Source organism: Pleurodeles waltl, chromosome 2_1 (genome assembly GCF_031143425.1).
Source record: "Pleurodeles waltl isolate 20211129_DDA chromosome 2_1, aPleWal1.hap1.20221129, whole genome shotgun sequence".
In the NCBI taxonomy this organism is placed as follows: domain Eukaryota; kingdom Metazoa; phylum Chordata; class Amphibia; order Caudata; family Salamandridae; genus Pleurodeles; species Pleurodeles waltl.
In genome coordinates, this window is record NC_090438.1 from 289,949,657 (window position 1) to 289,956,256 (window position 6,600).

The 6,600-nt window shown below is 47.5% G+C and overlaps 1 long non-coding RNA gene across 1 annotated transcript; it reads left to right on the forward strand.

The window, feature by feature from the left end:
* The first annotated feature begins 847 nt into the window (after positions 1-847).
* On the forward strand, positions 848-2,531 carry LOC138258732 (uncharacterized). Its single transcript, XR_011198533.1, has 2 exons — positions 848-1,109; positions 1,839-2,531. It is a non-coding gene; the product is annotated as an uncharacterized lncRNA (long non-coding RNA).
* The last annotated feature ends 4,069 nt before the right edge of the window (positions 2,532-6,600 follow it).

Genomic DNA, 6,600 nt, shown 5'->3' on the forward strand with positions numbered 1-6,600 from the left:
TACGCGGAATCCACAACTTGGAATCTTGTAACCCACGAGAACTTGCAGCGAATGCTGGCCTCGTCACCTCAACAAGGTTCATCGAGTTTTATGTTTTTAAAAATTATATATATTACACAGATATCAGCCGCTCCGTGAACACAATTGACGGGGCTGAGCGGGGACATGCACTACGTATTTGAGTTGCAGGACAGGCGCCGACCCTTTTGGGCAGGGACGCCTTCACTGAGCACTCGCGCAGGGGGGAGGATGCTGGTTAACAGTTGTAAAGCGCCTCGCGGATTGCTGGAGATGGGGGAGGGGCGTGCTTGAGCTCGAAGAGGCGGGGGCAGTTGGGTGGTGACAAGCTGTTGGCTTTTAGCCTTAGCATGACCACATTTTTTTTCCGCAGGGGTCATCACGTGCCTTTCCTTTCTGCTGTTACTCACGCTGCACTTATCCCCGAGGGGAAACTCTTTGTTTCCGAGTCTCCCAAAAAATAAAACACACACGTGATACTTTGAACCCTTTCTTAATAGGCACCGCTCTATATTTTCATAGTTGTACAGCAATTGGGTGGTTGTTTTTGTTAAAGCATTTTCACTTTGATCACTACATATCGGTTCGGAAATCACTTGAAACACTCCAGCAAGATTTCAAGCTCGGGTCATTTTCCTTTGGTAGGCGGAAACGCAAAAAACATACCGGACAAAGTATTGTTTTGCTCAAGATCCCGCGTGCAGCCCTGAAATACATATTTCTTAAATGTTGTGAGTTAACACACCACATTGGGAAGAGAGCGCGTGGGCCTAAGCGCGCATAAAAGGCAGGGATAGAAAGCGCCGCACGGCACGCCGAGTGAGGCGCACGTTGCGCAGAATGCGTAGCCGGACTTGAGCGGCAGCGGTGACAGTGCGCACACGCGCAGCCCAGGGCAGTAGCGCTGCGTCCGGTGGGCGGCGCCGCCGCCGTGGGACACAATTAGTGATGGTAATACAGCGGATGTGCCCCCTCCCCAGGGCCTCCTCTGGTTGGTGAGGGGAGGGCGCCGCCCTGAGGTCGGGTCACATGATATTGTCTTCGCGCCACTTTCGTAAAGCTCCTTTGCAGCAGGTTGTGCGGCGGCTCGGGTACGTGTGGAGTGTTTTGTGCGCGGGGGGGCTTGGGGCGGCTCTGTCGGTAGCGGGAGGGAGGTGGTGCACGCGCTGGTGCTGCGGGGCTTTTTCTCCCCGGCTGGCGGCACGCGTCGTCCGCGGATGGCGGACTCGCCCTTGTCCGGAGCCGCGGCGCGCGTTCCCACCTCCCGGGGCGCATCGGGGACGGGCGCTGCGGGGTCAGCAGCGCAGCCCCCCGGTCGGGTGTTTGAAAAATGCGGAGAGCACATGGCGGCCGCCCGTGCAGGCCTTTGAACGCGCGCAGGCCCCAGTGCGCCTGCGCTCTGAGCGCGGAGTCCCGAAGGGTCAGGCCGTGGAGTCAAACGCGTAGGGGGAGGAACGGGCCAGAGACACATCTCGAGGCTCCGCGGGGTGGTCTGGAGGCTTCCAGTCGTGTGCGCAGCTGTTTATTGTTGTGATGGAAATTGTGTGCGTGGTGTGGGTAGCCGAGTAGGTTAAGGAAGTAGGGAAAGCGTGGTGCACTGGGCTGGTTCGCGTCGTACGAGCTTCCAGTGAAGCCCAATTAACTACATCCCGTCTTCCTCTTTCAAAGCAGATTCCCCTCCCCTATGGGCGGGCCCTAGCGCTGCAATCTACCACTGGCTCCAGCAGGGGGAGGGAGCTGTGGTTTGGCGCTTTTTTTGGAATTTGAATGGGTGGACTTCTTTTCCCATAATGCCATGTGCTCTTTCTCTTTAATCGCAGGAGCAGCACGAGGGCAATGGACGCGTGGTCCCCGGAGAACGAGTCCCCGGAGATAAGAACGGGCTTTCAGAGGCAGCACCGTAGGAATTTACAGTGTAGAGGGATTGAGTCCCGTGCCTGCAGTTGCCACCAGTCCCTTGGCGGGTGAAAGGGTAGAGTGCTCGCCAGTCGGCCTCGCGGGCCTTCAGTAGCTACAGGTCTCTCGACCGCGGATACTACAGCATTTTCCCCAAGCTTTGTGGAGGGAAAAGTACACGGCCTACCCCGTGACGGAGTTCCCGGCGGTGAACTTCTGGTGTTACGAGGACATTATAGACCTGCCCAGATTCTCCATGCAGCACCCGCCGTTGGCTTTGGGCCTATCCTCCAGAAATGTATTCTCGTTCATAATCGCGCTCGCTGTTGGATAGCGAGCTCTTACTAATCGTATATATGTTTTAATTGTACACGATTTCAGTTGTATCGATAGTAATTGATTTCTTGTACAGTTGTGATTTTTATTTTTTTATTTGTATTTCTCTTTATGATCTTTCAATGACAGTTTGTTGTAAGGACGTTTTTAGTTGTATCTTTTCAACACAATCTTTACAGTCGTCCCTCTAACCCCCATCCTGTGCGTAGAATGTACCTTCTCGGCTTGTAACCAGTGGTATTTGCAGGATTTAAGTGGGGTACGTAGTCAGGGTAGTGCAAAAGTGCTTACAGTGCAGGTAGCTTCTTGTACCTACTGCAATGGAAGCGCTTCTAGCATTACCACGGCAATACAATGGCCATGGCTCCACGGCGCTTCATTGTGTGCTTGCTCATTTTCCTTTTGTGTTAAGGTGCATCTAGTGCAGTTAGTGAAGTAGTTTAGAATCTACTGCCCTAAATGCTCCTTCTGGCACAAGATGGTTAAATATCCTCTGTACATTGGACCGTCTTAAGTTATATTTTAGTAGTTATCATGCATGTTCAGTTGTGAGATGGTGTTTTTTGTGTGCTGAGCTGAACAGAAGAGTAGAGGTACTTTTTCTGCTGTCTCAGCAGTGCCAAAGTGCTCATAGTGCAGGTAGTTTTGAATACGATCTACTGTAATATGAGCACTTACCGTACTGTTGGGTCAAATACACCTGTCTTCGCCTTGAGGATCACTTGCTGTTATGGTTAGTTTTGCAGGTTTGCATCCAGCCTGTTAATAGGTCGCTGTGCAAATCCATGCAAAATTGATTGTCTCAGTTAAAATCATCGCTGGAGGTTTGTTGTGCACGAGCAGTTCCAACAGGTAAGTTTTATGCTGACTTCTCCATGGGTGGGGATTTGTTGCATTACTTGTGGCTATGTTTAAAGTATTGCACTTGTCCCGGCCTGTGGAGGAAAGGTGGGCTTATCGCCAGGCTTCAATCAATCTGCCTCATGTATGTTTTGCTGTTGTCGGGTGGATCACGATGCAATTTTGCTTATTTAAGAAGGACGAAAATTGCACGGTATCCATCTGTAAACCGCATGACCATCACTGACATGTATTTGTCAGTAGCTGCAAACAGTGCAGGTTTAGTGATGATTTGCCTATAGTGTGTATTGCCAAGCTGCATTAAATACATTTAAATTTCTACGTTTGGAGTGGTTAAGTCTAGTATTGAACATGCATTAAAGCTGCTGCACAAAGGCTCAACACATCTGTGGTTTTATATTTTTTCTAGCAGTGTAAATTTAGGGCTGCCCTGTGAGATAGGCATTGTGCAAATACATGTCGTTGTTTTGTCTCAGGTTTAAGGCGGCGAGACTTGTGAACAGTTAAGATTTCCTCTACTACTTGTGTAGCACACGAGCAGGCTGCATTTTTTGTTGCAAAATACATTTTCCCCCCTCAACATAAAGCTGAGAGAAATTGTTTGATAGGCAGTGGCAGTCGCGTAACATTGCTGAGCCCATAATCCCGAAAGGAAGTTGGTTGGGAAACATATATGGTAGCCAATGCATAATCTTAAACCGAATTGCACCCGCGCCCCATACAATGGTTTTTACTCGGTGTTAGTTTTATAAACAGCTGGCGGTATTTATCCAATTTAGCGGTATCTCGTTTGGAAACGCGTTACCCGGAACGAACCATTGTGCTGTGCACTTAACTCTTACCAATTGTTGACAGTGAGTGAATAATCTACAAACACCTTGCCCAACATTAGTTTGAGGTTGGCAGGCTGGTAAAAGGCTCTCTTGCTTTTGAAAGATCCCGCCAAACATCCAGGAATTCCCAGATACAAAACCTTTTCACGTGTCCCCCTTTTATTTTGCCCTCTACGCCTTTCTAGCGTCATGGCACGCAGTTTAAGTTAGGGAAACTCCTTGCTTACAAATGAACCTCACTGGTTCGCCTATTTTCTGTATCGTTTTTTGTTAATTTTAACCCCCCGTAATCCAATTTTAGGAGTATGGAGTTCATTTTGTGCTCCGAATAGGAGTTATGCTCATTCATGGTAGTAGGTGATGTTTGCAGAGCTTCAAGCCTCGCGGAGAATGGGACTTTCTTGTCTCGTGAAATCTTAGGGGAATGTTATAATGCTCCTTGATTACAATGCTGGCAGGATCCAATCAACCTGTATAGCTATCCATGTAGTCTATGTAGCTGCGCTGGCGTTGTGCAACGTAAAGCTGAACTTCAACAATAGAATTCAAATGGACCGTTTTTTTAGTTGTAAGTTACTGAAATGGAGTACGATTTACGCCGCACTTGACACCTGTTGTTGTTAATTTTTTTTCCACTACTCTGACTTAAGTTGGATGATCTTAGACTTTTGGGGGGTGGGGGTGTTCAGTCTGTCCCTGCTAAAATCTGCGAGTCTTCTGTTGGCTAGAGTGGTACAATACAATCCTGTTACTTGAAGGTGTGAGCAGTAAGTACTGCTACTGTAGGTTGTTTGCCCCCCGCCCCCGAGCATACAGGGAAGCTAGATTTGATGTACCTCAGTGGGTAAGTCCCGTTAAAATATTCCTCCATGTCTCCCGCCCGCGATTTATGTATGACTGCTGGTTTCACTTTGAACTTCTTATTGTACTTTGGGTGCAACTTGCCAAGTTATTTCCATTGCAGTCCGGAGTATGATTTGGTTGAGTATTTTCCCATATTAGTGGATCGGTCAACTCCTGAGTTGTTGAATGTTGTGTTTGGAGGAATGGGGAGTTTGTTGAATTTCTTGCATATCATCTAATTTCGTGTGCATAGTAATTGCTCAGCAGAAATGAGCGCAATAATTGATTGGTGGTTGCTGTAATAGTCATTGCATAGCTTCCTTAGGTTGTGCCAGTGTTTGAAGTCTTCTCGTAATGTATATTTTTGTATGGTAGCTCTTCATATGTCCTTCTGTTGGGAGCGTGTGGATGCCTAGCCATGGCATTTATGGTGTGTAGTGTTTTATGTGCAGAATAAAAGCTGGAGAATTACTATGAAAAAGGCTTAAAACCATACGTGGGGGTGTTGTGGCACATGAATACAATGTAGTTTTGAGGAGTGACCAAAGAGTAAGGTGCGGATGCAATGGGCTTCTGGCGAGTGGGTGGCAAAAGAAGCTGGGAACTACTGGTAAGGGAGGTGATCAGAACCTATTGGAAGAGGTGATTACACTCCTTGAGGGGAGCGGAACCTGTGTGAGCGATGTGAGGGGAAAGCCTGTTGGGGATGAGAGGTTGTAGCAGCCACCAGCGCCTTGGGACCCTCAAGGGTGAGTAGTGCGCTCTACACATTCCTTGATTGATTGGTAGGTTCTCTTTCCCTATGCAAGTCTGATGCGGGCACATCCCAGGTAACTTAAAGAGCTTTGTGATATGTCGATTGTTAACATGCAGTCACTTAAGAGCTCTATCCTGCCAGGCTGACCCTGAGCTCGGTTGGACTACCCGTGTTCTCTTGATTTAGTGGGGTTGGACTTACCAACAGAGGGAGATGGATCCCGAGCTGGCCTTCTTGGGACTGAACTATTGGTCCTAATTACAACTATGATTTCAGTTGTGAACAAGTTTACAACCATTCACAAAGAGATTTACGACATTCATTTGAGTGCATTTCTGCGCCGTGACTCCCACTTACTACGGGAAACGCGTATTCTAAAGTGTGATTTTCCTTGGAAGCGTACTTACAAAACGTGTGGGCATACCCACGCCCCTTTCCATCAGGGAAACAGTAGGGTGTTTTCTGAAGCACTTGCTGGAGTAATTCTACTCCCAGTGTGGAAAGGGTATCCTATGGCTGTGGGTGAATTCTCCAGGGGAAACCTTTCCCTTGTAGCGAAGAGAAAGTGTGTTTAGTTACATGTATTATATTTATTTTAAAATAGTTTTTTTTTTCCATCCATTGGTGTCATTTCACTCTTTTCTTCCCTACTTTAAAGAAAGGGTTCAGCCCCCTTTCAGCTATTTCCTAACCGCACTGACAGCCTTCTGCCCTTAAATAAAGAAAGGTTTGCTCATTCTTCAAGAGAGCAGGTCCAAGGGATACAGATGGTTCTTGTCCGCTTGTTATACTGTTAGTATTTGTGTTCCTTAAAAAAAAAATATATATATATATATATTTATTTCCCGTTTGAGCTTGTGAGTCAGACCTGCTGGTGTACGACTTTTGGCTCCAGGTAGTGAGGTCATTTTTGAGTTGTGACTGAGTTTGGGATGTCTCTTTTTACAGTTGTGTGTTTAGTGGTGTACTTTAAGCCAGGGGTCAAGCACGGACTCCAGGGTGAGTTGGGCATATAAGCTTAATAGAAAATGTTAACAAGAAAGAGGCACTCTTACG